General features: G+C 43.2%; 1 protein-coding gene and 1 long non-coding RNA gene across 5 annotated transcripts in view; one reads left to right on the top strand and one right to left on the bottom strand.

Annotated features, from left to right (window-relative positions):
- Window positions 1-17,545, bottom strand: part of Tnrc6a (trinucleotide repeat containing adaptor 6A) — a 175,226-nt gene extending 157,681 nt beyond the window's left edge. For 2 of the 4 annotated variants that reach the window (XM_048789671.1, XM_048789677.1), the window contains exon 1: window positions 17,339-17,544. The gene's annotated coding sequence lies outside the window, so the exon portion shown is untranslated. Of the gene's footprint in view, window positions 1-17,338 lie in introns of all 4 variants that reach the window. The other 2 variants (XM_048789672.1, XM_048789674.1) reach the window with 2 other exon arrangements.
- Window positions 17,069-19,814, top strand: LOC125612343. The gene is made up of 2 exons (XR_007342686.1): window positions 17,069-17,422; window positions 17,797-19,814. It is a non-coding gene; the product is annotated as an uncharacterized LOC125612343 (long non-coding RNA).
- The last annotated feature ends 412 nt before the right edge of the window (window positions 19,815-20,226 follow it).

Genomic DNA, 20,226 nt, shown 5'->3' with positions numbered 1-20,226 from the left:
ACAGCGGCAAAAAAATTCCAATTCTGTACATGCTCAGGATCCGTGCAATTTTCTTGCAAATATTTTTGATGTGATCGATTGAATCTGTAGATGCCAAACATATAGATGAGCAATGTAGAGATCAAGGTGTCCCAAAGAAATGCAAAGTTAGCCAAAGTGGGTAGGCTGGGAGTGGGGTTAGTATGAAGACTGGTTAAAGAGCTATTCCTGCCCTGCTGGGACCATTGCTGGGGACCTCAGCTGTGACCGGGGAAGGGGCAGTGGAGGGCAGTGGGCCAGCTGAATGGGTGTCCCCAGCTCTTAGTTTATCCCAGATACTCGGGTAAGTATCTGAAGCTCTGCTCTCCCTCTCCACCTTTAGCCTCGCTCCTGCCTCTGGGACATCCATCCTGTGTGTCTACAGCCGGTCAACGTGGTCACATCCCTAACATCATGATCAGCACACTCCAGACCTGCTCTTGCAATCGAATTCCTACTCTTTGCCTATAACCCCGTTCTCTAAGCCAGACCCTGGAGTCCTCTGGAATTCCTGCCTCCTCACCTTCACCTTGAACCTTCCTCTGAGCCTGGTGACTTGCATCCCGGTCCACTCCCGGGTCTCCATGAGCACCTAACGCCACCATGATCCAGTCCCCTGGGTCATCTGTCTGAATACTCTCACTTCTGGAACCACTGGACCCATGAGAGGAAGGCCCACTGCAGGCCTTTGGGTTTCCTGGTCCCCTCAAATCTGATCCCAGCGATGGGCAGCCGACACTGAGATATTTGTGGAAAGATTCAAATAAATGAAAGGCGGACCAGCATGGAGTTTGATGTACCATCTTCCAAGCCCAGCATGTGACAACCACCCGATCTGTCATTTGAAAATGAAAATCTGACCGTATTTTCCCCTCTGTTTACAATCTTTGCTTTTTTAATTTTTTCAATGATTTCCCGTCACCTAGAGCAAAGCAACGTTTCTCAAATTTTCAGGATTCAATAACCACAAAATTGGTTGTTTTGGAGAATAGGAAGATCTCCAATTTTAGGTAAAGAGTCATCGATTTTTAAAAAAAAATAAAACTAAGATATGATTTTTTAAATGAGCAATATTCAAATGTCTCTTATTATCCTTCCATTTGTCTTCTGAGTTTGAATTTCCAGGTTTGTAAATTGAGTTCAGATAGTTCTCATATACTTGATGCGTGAAGTTTGGATAAGTAGAAATAATTTAGATAGTGCCATATGCCAGCCTTAGAAAAAGAAGTATTTACCGGGTACGGTGACGCACACACACCTGTAATCCCAGCGGCTGGGGAGGCTGAGACAGGAGGATTGCGAGTTCAAAGCCAGCCTCAGTAACTTAGGGAGCCCCTAAGCAACTTAGTGAGATTTTAAATAAAATATTTAGAAAGGGCTGAGGGGGGCTGTGGCTGTGGCTCAGTGGTAGAGCACTTGCCTAGCACGGGTGAGGCCCTGGGTTCGATCCTCAGCATCACATAAAAATAAATAAATAAAATATATTGTGTCCATCTACAACTAAAAAAAAAAAAAATTTTAAAGGCTATTTGAACTAGCATCAAAGTCAAAGGTCATACGTCATTCAAGAGCTGAGATGTTCGATGTTTTCACTTGGCAGGTGAATTTCTAGCTTTTTCTTTTCTTCTGGTTTGGGTTCAGCCCTGGAAAGAATATCTTCATATTTTCTGGTACGGTGTATGGTTTTAAATATGCCCCAGGATATGTCCAACAGTATTATGCCTTTTCTTCACCAATCAAGTGTCGGGAGAGTCAGCGCCCGTGGATGCCTCAATTTCAATTTCCTGAGCGCTGAATCTCCCGTTGCGTCTGAAATGAGAGGTTCAAGCTCCCCAAGCCTCTGGCCGCACTGGGCTGACTCACCACTTGAAAAATCATGGCGATAAGGATTCTTCCCAACTCTGATAATGACGACAAGGACCAGATCTGTGTCATTATTAGTGTCATAAAGAAATCACGATGCCCCCTTCATCTCAGTGATTCACCCGAGCACCTCCCCCTTACACAGCTAGCTTGCATGAAAAAGCAGTCTGAGAACCCCCACCCCTTCCTACGGAAAACCCAGAAAAGACATGCTCAGCAGCTGAGGTCAGATGGTGCTGACAAGGCCCGTGACTTGGGCTATGCTTGCTTCAGATCAGGGGGCAGGCTGCTGAATGGCACCCCATCTTAGCAAGAGAAGGAGGAGGCAGTTTAGCCCTCAGATCCAGCTGATTTGAGTTGCTGGAGAAAGGACAGGTGGCGAGAAGGGCCTCAATTCTTCCCGGCTCCTTACATCCACACTGATCTGAGTTGCTATGTGATTTGCTGTGGCCCAGTGGGATGTCAATCAATGTCACATGAGAAGAGATTTGAAAAGAGCTCGTACATTTGGACTTGCCCATGTTTTCCTTCTCTGCCTTTGCCATATGAGCATGCTTGGGCTGGCCTGTAGCTGGACGTGATCCGTGGAGGGAGTGGGGTTCAGTTACCCCAGTTGTCCCAGCTAAGTCTATTCCAGATTAGCCAACAGCCAACTGATACCCAGACGTGTGGAAGAACCCAGCCAAGAGCAGCAGAGCTGTTCACAGGATCCATGACCAGGGCCAGCTTCGTGACTATGTGACCTTTGCCATCGCATAGGCCCCTTGTGAAGACAGGCCGCAGGCTTCAATTAATGTTCTGTGGCCATCCTCTTGAAATTCTTTCTTTTTGGTACTGGGGATTGAACTCAGGGACACTCGACCACTGAGCCCCATCCCCAGCCCTATTTTGTATTTTATTTAGAGACAGGGTCTCCCTGAGTTGCTTAGGGCCTTGCTTTGGCTGAGGCTGGCTTTGAACTTGCGATCCTCCAGCCTCAGCCTCCCAAGCTGCTGGGATTGCAGGTGTGCACCACTGCACCTGATTTTGAAATTTTTAATAATTTTTGGATAACAGGGACTCGCTTTCACTTTGCACTGGATTCTCTAAAGTATGTAGTGGGTCCTGCACCCCTCTGAGCCCTGACACCTGAATGTCTAGCCCTGACTACCTGAGACTCAAAGAACCACCTGGCGAGTCCACAGACTCATGTGATAATGCATTCTTGTTTCTTAAGTGACTGTTATGTGGTTGCTTTGAAGCACTGTGACAATCAAACCTTTCTTTACTGGGCATCTACTTGGTCCTCCATTAGCACTATCTTCAAATATGCCTCTAATTTGCATCATGTCTCACAAAATAATATTAGATTAAATGAAAAATAGTATTAGATTCAATAAAAAAACAGCTTTTGAACTTTGATTTCTGGAATCAACAAATATCTCTTTCTCATTAAATATGTACCACACAGATACAAAGAGCTGGTTCAATTTTTTTTTTTTTCCATCAGTGGCTTCCCTGAACTATAAAACAAACCATTGGCTCTCATCAGGACGACAGGAAGTTCCACCATATTTGAATGCCAATTGCATGCACAGCCTATGACCCTATCACTACATTTGCCAGTGGTTAGTTTTGCCTTCTCTCCTGGCATCTCCATTTAGGGCTGGCTTTATACACATGTTGATAATACAATGTTTTGCACTTGAATTGGCTGTTGTTGTCTTGGCCTGTCTGCATTTCAAAATCAAATTCATCAATTTCATACTAGAAAATATTCTTTTTCTGGGCGAGGTGGTGCATGCCTGTCATCCCAGCGGCTCAAGAGGCTGAGGCAGGAGGATCTCAAGTTCAAAGCCAGCCTCAGCAATTTAGTGAGACCCTCAGCAATTTAGCAAGACTCTGTCTTAAAATAAATAAATTTTTTTTTAAAAAGGGCTGGGAATGTTGCTCAGTGGTTAAGCACCCCTGGGTTCAATCCCTGATACCAAAAAAAGAAAAAAAAAAAGAGAGAAAATATTATTTTATACTTGGTTCAGAAAACACACAATGGACCATAGAGTAATTCTACTTTGGAAATGACATGGACTCTCTCCCGGGATCTTGAAGCTATCTGACAAAGTTCTCTGACAGAGTCCACATTGGAGACAAGAGGGGGGGGTAAACCTCTTGTTCAATTAAATGCGATTTTTGGATATCGCAGCCACATTTCCCATTCACACTTCCTCTTTCAGCCACTTGGGTGAAATCGACACACGCACAAATGCTTTTGTCCCAACGGAGCCTGAAGTCCCGCTCACCAATTATGCTTCCGAGTTGCACGGTTTGTGCTGCTATTTTTACCGTCACTTCTACACATCCATGAGTCACTTTTTAGTCATTAATCTATTTTTGTTAATCAGGGCCACCACACAACAAGATAGTAACAGGGAAAAGCAAATTTTACATGGGTAAACAATAGCATGCAAATGCTCGAAGATAAACCATCTCATGGGAAGTGGGTTTTAGTTGCACCCTGATCATGTGACCAACCTGAACCATTCTTCAGAACATAACAGGATTCGGTCATTTTTTTGACCATTTAAAACTTATGAAACACTTAAGCACGTATTTTTTCCATAGCTTATGCCTCAGAAGCTGCCAAATTATATGAGAACTATTTTATAGACAAATTGATCACATTTTAGAAACGCCCCAACTCCTTATTATTAACTATTAATTTTATTAATAGCTGCTTGTTATTATTATATAAGCCATTCTGTCATCTATTTCTTTTGGAGTATACGTACTTTCTTTTCAAATAGATTCTCTTATTTCACAATGACCCTAGAGAGCAGTGTTGCTACTAGGACTTTATAGAGAGGGAAACCGAGGCTTGCAGAACTTCTCGCTCAAGGTCACAGAGCTAGGAAAGGGTCAGGCAAGGGTCTGCCTCTCCCAGTCGCCTGCCTGTGCTCTCTCTCACTCACCCATTCCCCCACCCACTGTAGGCCCTGGCCACGTCGCATGACCCACTGCTCCCCAGAGAGCTGACCTTCCTTCTTTCTGGGTCCATCTTCTTCCTCCTGTCTGGAACATTCTCTGCCATTTTCTCTCTTGTCCTGGGAACTTCAATCCTCCCTTCAACACCCAGTTTAAGGACCTTCTCTGGGCAGTCAGTCCTTCTACCCACCTCTTGGAATTTTTAACCTTGCCTGCTGTATCAGCCTGAATTGGATTTTTGTTCTTCAGACAAAAATGTGCCCTCGTCTGGAGGGACAGCCGAGTTATTAAGAGTTACAAGGCGACAGGAGAGAATTTACTGCATTGTAGCTGATGGTTCCCTGGTCTATCATTAGTCGACTCTACTTATTGACTGGTGCCTCAATGAATAGTCATTTCCTTACCTGCTAATGTGAGTCTCAGGCCGTGGGAGAACAGAATTAATTTTTATGGCATCCATAATAGCAGCTAGTTAACTTCATGAGACAAAGCGAACATATCCTGTTTTATCCTCTCGAATTTATTCTCTGAGAGTGAGACCTATCCTAGCAGGTAGTTTCCAAATTCGCTAACTCCGAGAGATGGCTGGATATGGCTTCTGGGTTTTCAGAGGACATGGCTGTGTATCAAGGTTGCAAGACTGGATCTTTCAGGTCTGATGGTAATGATGAAAACGATAAATCAAGTGGTTACATTATCTCAGAAGATAAAGGGGAGTGTAGTGGTTAGCACAAGGGTTTCTAAATTCACTGGAAAACTCACTTGGGCACCGTACATTTGAGCCTCATTCCCCACAAGTGTGTGTGTTGGTGGCTTACATATGATTACTATTGTAGTCATGTTCAGGATATTACAAACCCATCCGTGAGATGGAAACGAAAAAGAATGATGTAAAGCACCTGCATAAATATTAGTTCCATTATTTCCCTTCCTAACCCCAAGGGATCATCCATATATCAGCTGGACTATATTTACACCACTCTTGTCTATACAGTACTCATTGGCAAGCCATTTAACCCCTTGGGAGCCTCAGTTGCTTCACTAGTAAAATGGGAATTATATCAAATATAAAGTTCAACATTTTTTGGCTTATTTTTGTTTTGTTGTTTTGTATCCTCTACTGTGTAGCTACATCCCCAGCCCTTTTTATTTTTATTTTTATTTTTATTTTTTTTATTTTGAGACAGAATCTCACTAAGTTGCTGAGGCCGGCCTCAAATTCTTGATCCTCCTACTTCAGCCTCCCTAATAGCTGGAATTTATAGATATGTGCCACTATGTCCAACCATGTTGTTCAATATTTATTTGTGGAATAAATATAATGTAATATAATGTCAATGCTATGTAAATGGTTATTGTGGGCCTACTGGGACTAGACCACTATTTAGGACAGGATACACACATCTTGGTAAAGCACCTGTCTTGTGATTGGCCCATGCAAAGTGCTTGGTGAGCAGAGAACAGCTCAGTCAGAGCCTTTAAAAAGCACAGGCAAAATCAAATGCCTTTTCCCCACCCTCCAGAGCTGGCCAGAGGATACCATGTCCTCCTCACCTGTGGCCATGAATAATTCATCTTCCCAGTGGGAGTAGCTGAAGAAAACAGAGATCATGCAGCATAGCGAGGGTCAGACAGACGCTACAATCCGGCATCCTCAATCCAGACCCTAGCTCTACCACTTACTGGGCAGGTGACCTGGGTAAGTTATATACTCTCCCCTGCCTTACTTTCTCCATCTGTGCAATGGATGTGAATATTAGCATCAACTTCACAGGGGTATTACACAAGTTTCTCATTGTAGCATGCCTGGTAGGTCAGAATTGTTGTATAAGTTTATTATATAAATAGAGTTGTTTCCTGGTATCAGAGGGGGGATTGGCTCCAGACCCCACCAGTCCCCCTCCTGGGGTACAAAATCCATGGATACTCAAGTTCCTTGTGTAAATTGGCACTCTACCTGCAGATAAGCTACAAATATCCTTCCATAAACTATAAAACATCTCCAGGTTATTTACAAAAACTAACACGATACAAACGCTAGGTAAATAGTGGTTATGCTGCCATGCTTGGAGGATAGTGATAAGGGGAAAAAGTCTACACCTTTTCAGTGTAGATGCAAAAATTTTTTTTTCATATATATTCAATCTCTGCTTGGTTAAGCCTGTGGGTGTGGACCCTAAAGATACCGAGGGCCCACTGTATTCCAACTAATAAAAGAAGTGTTATTTCTTCTTCACGTTAGCCATTAAAATGATTAAACTATCTTTTTTCCTGTGTGTGTGTGTGTGTTTCTAACAGGATGAGCTAATTAGCCAGCACAAATCACCAGGTTCTCTATAAATATGTATTTCTCACTCACAATTCATTCATGACAATTTGGTTTATATCTCAGTGTCTGGTGATTTGAGTTAATATGAATTTATCCTGTTGAGGTTCCAGGGACACTGACACAGTGTAATTTGAGGGTCAGTACCTTAAAAAGCTCCTCCTTGCCCCTTCTGGTCAGTATCCCCCAGATAAACCACCAATCTGAATTCAGCTACGTTTGTTTTTTCCTAGTCTGAACCTCATGTAAGTAAACTGAGGCAGAATGGGCTAGGTGCTCTTTTTGCACCTGGCTTCTTTCATTTAACATTACACCTGTGAGGCTCATCCTTGTGGCTGTGTGCAGTATTAGGCTGCTTTTCTTCACTGCCATGTAGTACTCCCTTTATGACTTCTGTCTCTTTAAAATTTCTAAAATTTCAAAAACCATTGTGAGGGCTAGCAGACAGCTTCACGGTAGCGTGCATGCCTAGCATGCACGAGGCCCTGGGTTCCATCCCCAGGGCTGCCAATAAAACAAAACAAAACAAAACCCAATGTGAAGGCTGGGGTTTGGCTCAGGGGTACAGCACTTGCCTAGCACGTGTGAGGCACTGGGTTCGATTCTCAGCATCGAATATAAATAAATGAAGGCTCATCAACAACTAAAAAAAAAAAAAAGTTAGAGTATGTAAGTGTGATCTCACTTATGCAAAAATTCAAAAACAGGCGATCGGAGTGCTTCACAAGTGTACATTACATTCATAATTCGTGCATTTTCTGTGCATGCTGAATAAATTTTAGCCGAAAGGTGATACACTGTTCTAAATTCTTTCAGATTAATTCTCCATTGAGAAGCATAGAAAAGTTGAATAAGATCACACACACACACACACACACACACACACCCCTGTTTGAAAGGCAAGAAATGGCAGAGTCAAGGTCAGGGCCAGACAGGAAGTCCACAGAGGGAAGGGAGGTATTGGCAGAGTTTCCCCTCTAGAGGCAGGATGGGGCAAAAAGCTTTGGTCAAATTCATAAGACGGGGAGTGGAGGACAGCAATTGGGACTCAGGGCTCTGGTCAACACTGGAGGCTTCCGGGGGCTTCAAAAGGCCCATAGATTGGGCACAAGAGTAAACAGAAAACAGGGCACCCCTCACAAGAACAGAAACCTAGCTTTCAGTCATCTCTGTCTCCCACGGGATTGCCACAGGGGTTCTTACCCTGTGCTCTTGGATATACCTCAGGGGTCCGTGAACTTAGGTCAGAAAAAACACTACAGCTTTGGGCTGGGGATACAGCTCAGTGGTAGAATGCTTGCCTAGCATGCATGAGGCCCTGGGTTTGGTCGCCCCAAAATAACAATAATTATACAAATTACAGCTTTGACTCTATGTCCTCTAAAAAAATGTACTATTTCCTTAAACTGTGAAAGCAGGCAACAAATCACAGTAGTATGAGCAGTACTGTGGCTTATCGCCAAGAAGAACCACAAATATTTTCATATCATTCTGCAGTTGTTGTAGGTGTTTAAAAATATCATTTATAGTGATTCAAAAATATGGTAGCATTAAACCTGTCACTAGATTTTGTTATTGAAAACATGCATAAGCAGATTGATGTGTATATCGCCAATTTGTTTTTAAAATATTTTGATGAGCCAGGCATAGTGGTACCTGCCTGCAATTTCAGTGGCTCTAGAGGCTGAGGCAGGAGGATCTCAAAGCCAGACTCAAACTTTGCAAGGCCCTAAGCAATTTAGCAATTTAGCAAGACCCTGTCTCTAAATAAAATTTAAATATATATATATATATATGTTTTTTTTTTTTGAGAGAGAGAGAGAGAGAGACTGGGGATGTGGCTCAATGGTTAAGCACCCCTGAGTTCAACTCCTGATTTCAAAAAAATATTTTTTTTTGATAAGTACATTTCAGTAAAATTTATTTTCATTATGCATTTATCTACTTTGTGTTAAGAAGGGATATATAGATTTTAAAAGACTACTTAAGTGAATTCTAGCATAAAACATGTTAGGAATCCCTGAGTTAAGACACTCAAAGGACTAAGTAGATGAATCTACTATTATACTTACAGATTTTAGCACATTTATTTTTTTGTTGTTGTTCAAAAATATATCATTCGTTCTTTTTATTGAGACATAATGTTTGCACATTTTTATGGGATACATTATGGTGATTTGAAACATATAGACAATGTATAATAATCAAGGAAGTAAGCACTTCCATCTCTTCTAATGTTAATAATTTTTATGTGCTAGGAACTTCTTGTAATAATTTTGAATATGTCATAGATTGTTTTAATCAACAGTTACCCTACTGTGCTGTGGAAAACTAGAATTAATTCCTCCTCTGTGTTTTGGTACCCCTTGTTTAACTTTCTTTCCATTATATCCACCCTTCCCAGTCTCTAGTAACTACTATTCCACTCTGTTTGTCTACTAAATTGACTTTTTTTTTTTTGAGTACTGGGGATTGAATTTAGGGGTACTCAACCACTGAGCTACGTCCCCAGCCCAGCACATTTCTATTACTAAGAAAACAAACATAAAAGAAAAAAATATAACAGACTTGTATAATGTGATTAAAAAATATGTCCCAACAAGTATAGAACCAGGTATCCCCAAATCTCAGAATATATATTCTTTTCAAGTACACATGGAAAATTTGCCCAAACTGACCATATGCTGGGTTAAAAAGAAGTTAACAAATACCCAAGGACGAAATCATAAGTATAACCAAATTAGGATATAAATTCTTTAAAATATGTATATATTTTTTAGATGTAGACGGACACGATACCTTATTTTATTTATTTTTTATGTGGTGCTGGGAGTTGAACCCAGGGCCTCACATGCACTAGGCAAAAGCTCTCTACTACTGAGCCACAACCCCAGCCCAAGATATAAATTCATACTGAAAAGAGAGGTATCCCACTCTGTTTTAGGAGCTAAGCAATATGTTTTATACTCTCTTTTCCTACTGGAAATTATAAAACATTCTAAACCAATGGCAATAAAAATATCACATGCCAAATTAAGGAACCAGTTTTTTATAACTTCACATTCATCTATTAGGAAAGAAAGGCTGAAAGAATCAATGTTCTAAGCACCTATATCAAGAGGTTTTAGAAGATGATAATAAATTAAACTCAAAGAAACTAGAAGGGAGAAAATGATGCAGCTAAGAAATTAACAGAACAAAAAGCAAACATATAATAAAGAGGATTAACAGAGACAAGAGTTGGGTCTTTGAAAAAAAAATTTTGAAAGAATGGCTAAATCCCTGATAAAATCTAATCAAGAAAAAAAATCAGGATAGGTAAAAGGGACATCACTACAAAGCCAACAGATATTGAAAATTCATCAGATTCTGAGTAACTTTGTGTAAGTTAAATTTGAAATTTTAGATGTAATGGGTAAATACCTAGGGGAAAAATACGTATTAAACGATACAATACAGAACCAGGAGAAATTCTTCACATCTATTAAAGAGAATAAACCCATATTAACAATTTTTCCATAAAGAAAACTTTAAACTCGGATGGCCTCATCAGTGAATTCTGTCTCACATGGAAGGAAAAAATTATGCCAATTTTACACAAACTCTTCCAGGACAACTACAAAACAATAACAAAATATTTCCTCATTTTATGACTATAACCCAAGTTCATTACCAAAATCTGATAAGATCATTATGGGAGGGCTGGGGTTGTGGCTCAGTGGTAGAGCACTTGCTTAGCATGTGCGAGGCCCTGGGTTCGATCCTCAGCACCACATAAAAATAAATAAACAAAATAAAGGTATTGTGTCCAACTACAACTAAAAAATAAACGTTTAAAAAATCATTATGGGAAAAAACACAGAGGTAAAAATCATCAATACATATAAGCCAACTTCAATCTAGATGTAAATATAAAAATATAAACAAATTTAAATCTACTTCTATGAAAAAGATACTGTATCTTCGTGGCTAAATTGGAATTATTTCAAGAAAACAAGATTTGGTTTAACATTTGAAAATTCAACAATATAATTCACTATCCTAAAAGAATGAAGTAGAAAAATCATTTCAGTGTCTCAAAAAAAAAAAAAAAACAAAACCAGAAATTGGTAAAATTTATAATTAAAAAAAAAAAAAAGTAAAACCAACTCTGAGCAAAGAAGAAATACAGAGGGATTTTCTTAATCTGACCAAAAAACTAAACTCTAAAAGAAAAAAGAAACCCTTTTGGCAAACATGTCACCTAATTGCATAATGTGGAAATTGTGTCCTCTGCGATCAGAATGAGAAAGAGGAGAATTGTTTTCACGATTTCTATTATATTGCATTAGAAGCCTTTGCTGGTAAAATTGGGCAAGAAAAAAAGACATTAAAGGATGTAAGAACTGGAAAGAAACAAAAACAACTTGTAGGAAATGATTTGACTTATGCATACTCTAGGATCCAGATACAGCCTGGAGGAATTCATTCCCAAGTTCATGACCAGACTTGCCCATGAATGTTCGCAGAGGCATTATTCATAACACCTGGAAACTGGAAAAAAATTTCCAAATGCCAATCAAGAGCAGAATGGACTAAAGTGTGGTATGTGCACATAAAGGATTACTATGTACTGGTGAAAGTGAGCAAACATATATAAACATGGATGAGCTTCAAAAATAAAGCAGTGAGCGTGTATAACTGTGATGCTCTCATTAGAAGAATAAAATCGTGAGCAAAAGAAGTCATAGAAGAATATCTACGGTACGATTACACTAACACCTCAAATGGTCAGAGTTAAATAGTACACTGCTTAAAAAATGTCTGCATATGTGATAAAACTATAGAAAGCAGAAAAATTCTTATTGCAAAAGTTAAGATAGAGGTAGCTACTAGGGAGGGTAAAGAGAGATGCTATTGGAGGACTTCAAAGGTAATGGGTGGTTTTAACAATTCTTTGGGCTGTACATATATACTTTGCTCATTTTATGAAGGATGCATCTCATTTAAAAAGCTTTTCCAAGGGGGCTGGGGCTGTAGCTCAGTGGTAGAATACTTGCCTAGCATGTGTGAGGCACTGGGTTCGATTCTCAGCACCATATATAAATAAATAAAATCAAGGTCCATCAACAACTAAAAAATATTAAAAATAAAAATAAAATAAAAAGCTTTTCCAAAAGCAATTTGTTTTAGATCTAATTACCAGTTTACAGAAAATACAAAGGACAGATGAATGTATTCAATTATACCAAGAGTAAGTAATCCGCAAAGTTCCAACTTTTGGAAAACCTGGAGGACAAACGATTGTGTTTCTGTAACACAAAATTTCTAGGGGAAAAATAAAACAAAAAGAAGAAACCAATAAATTACAAAATATTTAAAATACATATTAGCAAATCGCCATGTATAGGTTTGTTCAAATACTCAGACTCAAATTATCATATGACAATTGCCAGGGGGTAATTGACTGGTTATTTCATGATAAATATTTACTCTTGATTAGGGGTGGTGGTGATGGTATAGCTATGTTTAAAAAGGGTTCCTTGAGGCTGAGGGTGTAGCTCAGTAGTAGAGAACATTCCTAGCGGGTACACAGTCCTGGGTTTGATTTCCCAGCCCTGAAGACATTTTTAAAAAAATTTTTAAATTTATTTATTTATTTATAATATTTATTTATTTTTTAGTTTTTGGCGGACACAACATTTTTGTTTGTATGTGGTGCGGAGGATTGAACCCGGGCCTCATGCATGCCAGGTGAGCGCGCTTCCGCTTGAGCCAATCCCCAGCCCACATTTTTTTTAAACAATTAAAAAGGGGTCCTTTTCTTTTAGAGATAGTCAGTAAAATAAAATAAAAATAAAATTATATATGAAATTATAGCATGTCCAATATTTGATTCAAAATAAAACTGGGAAGGAGGGATGATATAGAGAAAGAAAACAAGATAGGCTATAAGTTGAAAATTATTGAAGTTAATGATGTCATACTAGGCTTCATTAAACTATATTTGTATATGTTTGAAATTTTGCATTATAAAAAAATAAAGACCAGGAACCCAGGAGATTGGACTTTGCCTTATCAAGATCTGTTTGGAAAGGGAGGGGGAAGAAGTGAGCATGATATTTGGGGGTTGATTATCTCCTTATTTTGCCCAGAAAAGCTTCATAAAACAATGTAGATGCATATTTTTCAAAATTTAGTGTGCATATAAATCACCCTGGGTGTTATTTAAAGTGCAGACGTGCGCCGGGCATAGTGTACATGCCTGTAATTCCAGCGGTTCTGGAGGCTAAGATAGGAGGATCACGAGTTCAAAGCCAGCCTCAGCAAAATCGAGGTGCTCAGCAACTTAGTGAGACCCTGTCTCTAAATAAAATACAAAACAGGGCTGGGGATGTGGCTCAATGGTCCAGTGCCCCTGAGTTCAATCCCAGATACCAAAATAATAATAATAATAATAATAAGAAGAAGAAGAAGAAGAAGAAGAAGAAGAAGAAGCAGCAGCAGCAAATTTGGATTCAGAAGGTCTGGGGCAGGGGCCTATCGTCTGCATTTCTACCTTCAAGGATGAAGTTCTTTCCCTGCAGTCTAACCCCGATTCCCCTGAGCACACCCTCCACCCATTCTTCCATTCCCACTCTGGTCCAGCCGGGAGTCTGTGGCTCACCTTTCCAATCACTCTGTTACCACCCTTTACATACACTGCCTTCTTCTCTATGGAATTTTACTCAAAAAGACCTGCTATCCTCAGATGCTTCAGCCCAAGCACTTCGCTGGGGAAAGCGACACCATTTGGAGTGCATGCTCTGCTCTCAAGAAGCTCCCGGCTTGGCCCGGCAACCCTGCCCCTTGCTGCATCTGTCCTCATTTCCCTCTCTCCGGGATGATCACTGAGCTCCAGAGGGTTGATCACGTCTTCATCCTGAAACACGCCCACTCTTGGCTTGGCGAGACTGTTTGGTTTCCCTCCTTCTCTTTTGGTCTCCTTTATCTGGGTGTCTCCTTCATCTGATTTTTAAATGTTGGGGCAGCCTGGGGTTCCAGATTAGCCCCTCTTTGGTTTCTCTCTTTATCTTTACACTCCAAGTGACCCTAACTCGTCTTCCAAGTTTACATATCACCTCTAAATCTCTGAGTCCGATTCCCATTGTCTATTGCCTATCTTGTTAGCAATCTCACAGGGAAGGAAAATATAATGGGTCCAATATGGAAGGCGTGATTTCCTCCTGTCTTCTTGACCTCCAAAGTCGAATCTTCCCTGTCTTTCAACCTTAGTAAATAGCATCATCAATGTGGGGGTCTCCTATAATAGGTCTTTCCCTTCAGCTCCTGTACCTAATCCATCAGCAAGACTTTTTGTTTTGATCTCTTAAATATTTTATTAATCTTCCCATTTCCTTTCTATTGACATGAAAATTACACTAAATTAAACTGACTCTTGTTTATTTCTCAAAACAGCCACATATTTCTTTGCCCCAGGGCCTTTACACATGCTATTGCCTTGCCTAGAAAATTTCAGCACACTGAATTCCGTATGGCCCAAATTTCATTAAAGAGTAACAATCTCAAAGGTCTTCCTGAACTCCAGAACCTTCCCAAATAATCCTGTGAGAAAAGGAGACCTTACTGCACCACATCCACCCTATTCTAGACACTTCTTTGATCTGCATCCAAATCAAACGCTCAGACTTCTGCTGTTGTAAGTCAGCTACACAACCAGGGAGAAGTACGTCTCTACTCATAAAACTGGCTCCAAATTTCCTGTTGGCTTTCAGTCCCCCCCCCTCCCAGTATTAGAGGGACACAGACTCCAGCTTATCTTTTGAAGCCATGTAGTCACTTTGGGGAAAAACAGACACAATATTTTGTACCAAGAGGTACGTTTCTCCATGAGCAAGTATGGGCTTGAGGTTGTAGCTTGTCTTGGCCAACAGAGCAAAAGTGACACAATCCAAATAGATGTCTGAAAAGCATGTGTGCTGGGGTTTCCCCTCTCTTGGTGCTTTTGGAACCCAGCTGTCCCATGAATAAGGCTGGACCAGCCCACTAGACATAGAGAGGCGAGGCCCCCTTGATTTTAGCTGCCCCTGCCAATCATCAGACACCTGTGCAGGACCATCTTGACAACAGCTCTCAAACAGCCCATCAGCCGACTCACTTGACAAATGAACCCAGGCAAGAATGGGACTGCCCAGATGATCCCAGTGGCAATTGCCAGTTTGCAGAATAAGGAGCCAAGCGGAAGTGGATTTAAGCCTCTACCTTTGAAGCAGTGTGTAATGTAACACAAATAGACACACTTTTTTTTTTTTTTTTTGGTGCCAGGGATTGAACCCAGGGTCATTTAACCACTGAGCTACACACTCAGCCCTTTTAAATTTTTATTTAGTTCCCGGGTCTCACTAAGTTGCTTAGAGCCTCACTAAGTTGCTGAGGCTGGCCTCAAACTTGCAATCCTCCTGCCTCAGCCTTCCAAGCCGCTGAGATTACAGGTGCGCACCACTGCGCCTAGCGTAGACACAGTTCTTAAAGAATTCTTTTCATGCTGCAAACCCAGTTCTGCTGCTTTCCTGCTTAAAATGCTTTTGTTGATCCTGGGATGAAACTAAAGTCACCGAGCAAGGCCGACAGAGTCCCATGCCATCTGGAATGTCTGCCTGGCACGGGCCCCCTTGCACCCCTGCCCAGCCCACCACCTTCCTCGCTGCCCAAGTCATCCCAGGCTCCAGGCCTTCCCCCAGGCCCTTCCCTCAGTCTGGAAAGCTCTTTCTGACTCCACCTGCTCTCTCAGATCCCAACTTACACATCACATCACCAGAGAGGTCTTCCTCTTGCAACCCCTTTGGTCTCCCCCAGCTGAACTCTGCCTTCCGGGATACATTCCCCTGGTACCCTATTGTTTTCCTCCTTAGCAAATGTCCCGGTTTGAAACGTGTTGTCTCATGTGACATGTTTAATAGTTGCCACTCCCAATGGATTGCGAATGCCACCAGAACAGATGTCCCTGTTTCGTTCACCAGTGTAGCCCCCAAATCTGCACAGTAGCTGCCCTGTAGGAACTGTTGATGGCTATTCTGCGGGAAAGACTACCATGGTGGTTAACTGTGTAGGCTCTGGATCCAAGTCCTACCTCTGTCCCTGACTGGCTGAGTGACCTTAGGCAAGTGAACTAACTGCTCTGTGCCTCAGTTTCCCCATCTCTAAAAATAAGGCTAAACATAGCACCCTCCCCTTGAGCTGTGGATGGGTTGTTAACTGGGGGGCTGGACAGATGTTGGCATGCCCGGATAACAGTGAACCAGCAGCTTCGGGCCTGGCCCTCATCCCCTGTGCCTGTGGCTACAGACCAGCCATGACTGAATTTACATCCGGCTTGCCCATGGCTAGTTTCTCAGCCAGTGCTCTGCGTTGTTCTGCACAGGTGTGGCCTGCGACACCTGAATGTCCCCTGAGCACCCAGCTCTGGAGTTCAGCTGCTGCCTTTGGGCCTGTTTTTCCTACAGAGAGTCAAATGTGTGGTGTCAGAGATCCTCCTCTCTGGGCTGTCACTGTGTGTCCTGTCACTGGGGGAGCCCCTAGCTGCGCCGGCCTCGGGAGCCCACAGACAACCTCCTGGGAGACAGCAGGGATGGTCACAAGCAATGCGCTCAGGTCCCTTAACACCTAGGTGCGCACAGCACCGCGACAGGAAGTGGGCAATCCACCTGGTCTTGGTGAAGACAATGATTTTGAAGGGACAGTCAGTACATTTCCAATCATCAAGTCATTTAATGGACGAAGCTGGTCCCTTTCTTTTTGGACAGAAAGAATAACAACAACAACAAAAACCCTAGGCATCTAATTTTTTTTTTCATTTTTTTGGAAAGCGGGGTGAGAGGAACTCCCAAGAAAACCCCTGGGGAGACAGCGAGTGGGGTGAGTGGAAAGGAGATCGGAGGGCTGCAGAGGGCGGAGGTGAGAGGTGGAGTCGGGGAGGCCGAGAGCGACACAGGCTGGGGACCGAGGGCGAGCGGCAGGCTCTCCTCCGCCCCAGCGGGACCGCGCGACGCCCGCCGCTGCTCCCGGGGACCGCGGTGGCTGGGCAGGGCCGCGGGCTGCGGCGGGCGCTGCCTTCCAACGTGCCCGGGGACGTCCCCGGTGCCAACCGATGAGGCGCGGAGGACGGCTTCCCGGATAATCGCCCCAACTTACCAGGCGCGGAGTCCGCGGCTGCAAAAGGACGGGCGGGCGCCGGGGCCAGCGAGGGCCCGGCCTCCAGGTGCCCGGCGCGCACAGGTTAGTGGCCGCACGGCGACGGGCTGCCCATTCGGTCAGGCACCAGCGCAAAGGCAGGGAGACCAAAAGGCAAAGGAGAGGAGGGACCTGCTTGTGTTTTTGTATTTAAATTGTTTTCGAGCCCACGTAGCCCCGGGAGTCACATGCCGCCTCCAACATCACCGGAGCCATCACATGATACAGGTCCTCCATCATGTGATGCGACGATTCGGCCTAACTTCAGTCCCCAACCCCCACCCCTGCTCCCAGACTGACAGATAAAAGTGCCCAAATCAGTGACAGGGAGGGACGCAGATGGAGGATCCTCAGAGTCCCCGCGACGCGACGCTAAGATCTTGATGAATAGTTAATACGCCTCCCTGTCTCCTCCTCAGCTACTGCCACTTGGAGCGGTGCCAGCCTCATTTGAATCCCAGCCTTTGTGAATAACTCAAGTGTCGCCACCGTTGCTCCAGCAATCGCAGGGCGTCTGGGCTCACACCACCCTGCCTCGCCCCGGGGAGCCCAACGGGGCTGCCTCCCTCCCCGCAGCCTCCAAGCCTCGAAGGGCGGTGGGGAGGCTGCCCTGGCTGAACCTTCTAGGCCTGTCCCCACCCCGCAGCCGCAGCAGGAGGCCGGTGGGACCCGGTCTGGCTTTCTGCCTGGTCTGTCGCCTTTCTACCTGGGGATCTATCTGGAGCCCTGGCTGTGTGCAGAGGCGTCTCTGGTGTGCAAGCGCATCTTCTCTCTTCATCAGGAGACAATTAAATAGGTTTGGTTTAAACGTCTGCTAGGTGTGTCCTCCCGCTGGGGGGCCTCTCTTCCTCACTCAGACCTTCTGTTAGACGTTTTGGGTAGAGTGCCTCCTGTGCTGCAGGTCCTGTGCTGGGCACGCAAAGAACCCAGAGGGAGGGGGAGACATTGCAGCAACGCATACAGCCAGCCTCTGCCTCGAGGTGCAACTTGTCTACTCAGAGGAAGGGGTGCAAACAGATGGGACAGATGCAAATTTCACCTTCACACACACTCTGGTATGCAAAACCGTAAGTCCTCCGTTTGTCCACACCCAAACTTCTGTCTCCGCCCCCATTATGCTCAAGATAGGAAAATCAATCTAATCATCTCCAAATAGATTCAACTGGGTGAATTTTTCTTTGCTTCAGATTTACAATAGGTCAAATGAGTGGTTTGTCTCAAGTCACCCTCCTCCCTAGGATTGACAGTCAGCTCTGATGCTCAAACACCAGACATTGTGCTCATTGTGTGGAATGCTTTCTTTAGGAGAGAGTGTGATTTGCTGTTGCTTTACTATTTGGGCCTTGTTGAAGCAGAGGAGGATGATATTTAAGACCAACTGGGCAGCCGTGTTAAATGCCCCTCAGAGGAAGAGGCCTGCTCCAAACCACAAGTTTTGATCTCTTAGGTTCTATCCGGTGAGAGCAGAGAAGGGGTCTGTGGCAGACATAGTACAGGATTAAATTTCCCATGGGACAGAGAAAGTTCCAGGTAGAAATGAGGTCTGGGTGAACAGAGGACTTGGCGTTATACACCTGAGTTTGTGTGACCATGAACTTTGCATTTCTGTTGCCTCCCCCAGAAAATGTGTGCCTCAGACAGGAATCTTGTGCACATTCCTCGTTGGCGAGGCATAGTGCTTTGTCTGCTGAGCCCCACTTCTGCTCCAACAGCTGGAGAGGACTCCTTTCTCCCGCTACAAGTACTCCTCCAGGGATAGGTACAGGAGTGTAGAGGGGTGAAAAGCGTTGTCTGTGTGGAAATTCTGGATCCTCCAGAGGCCTGTGAGAAGAAATGCTCTTCTTCTTGCCACCTTTTGTACTTTGATGCAGTTATAGGAGAGAATCATTATGTGAGGAGGTTAAAAAAAAATTGACAAACTGGAGATGTCAGAGTGGAAGGAAGGGGAAAAGAGGTTCTTGATGGAACTGATTTGGCAAACTGACTCTGGGACTGTCTGTCTTAGACAAATCACAGATCTTTATGGTTTGAACCACCTTTAGTAAAGTATTTTATTATGTATGGTTGGAACACATTCCTACTGAAACCGCATCTGGGGTATTTGACAGTTGTCTCCCGGTCATCAGTGGTGTTTGAAAAAGAGAGAAGTTGTGGAGATGCAAGTCTGATGCAAGATTAAGAAGTAAATGGGAAAATTCTGTTTCTGGCAATATGGAGGACCAAATATGGAGGACCAAATAGTCACAGAGAAATTCTGGAAAAATGTAACAACATTCTTGTAAGTGCATAACTGAGCTCATTTAGAAAGAAGAAAAAACCGTCAGAGCTAATCTACCTTGGGGACTGCCGTGGCTAGGAACATGGTAGCCTTGGTAGAATGGGCTGTAACTCCAACCAGATATAAAACTTAAATAAAGTCTTGTATTGAGAGCTGAAACTTCCATGGCTACTTAAGAACCTTGAAGCTGTATATCCTTGGTGAAAAGGTGTGTGTCATAGCTAATTTTATGCTCCAACTTGAGCTCCCATGGGGTGCCCAGATTAAACATTATTTCAAGGGGTGTCTATAAGGGTGTTTCTGGTTGAGATTTAGTTTTTAAATTGTTACAATTATACATAAGTTGGATATATTTGTACATAAACATAATTTGGTCAATTTCATTTAATTGGTAGACTCAGTAAAGCACCTTGCCCTCCCCACAGTAGGTCCTTCACCCAGTCCTTTGAGGGCCTGAGAGAACACAAGGTGGAGGGAGGAGTTCTTCCCTCTGGCTTTCTGCCTGCTTGAACGGGAGAGCTCATCCCAGCTCCTCCAGCCTCAGAATGAGATCCACACCATCACCTCCCCT

This window comes from Marmota marmota, unplaced genomic scaffold (assembly GCF_001458135.2).
Source record: "Marmota marmota marmota unplaced genomic scaffold, marMar, whole genome shotgun sequence".
Lineage (NCBI taxonomy): Eukaryota > Metazoa > Chordata > Mammalia > Rodentia > Sciuridae > Marmota > Marmota marmota.
The sequence above is the reverse complement of the archived record's forward strand: the minus strand, read 5'-3'. Positions and strand labels throughout refer to the sequence as shown.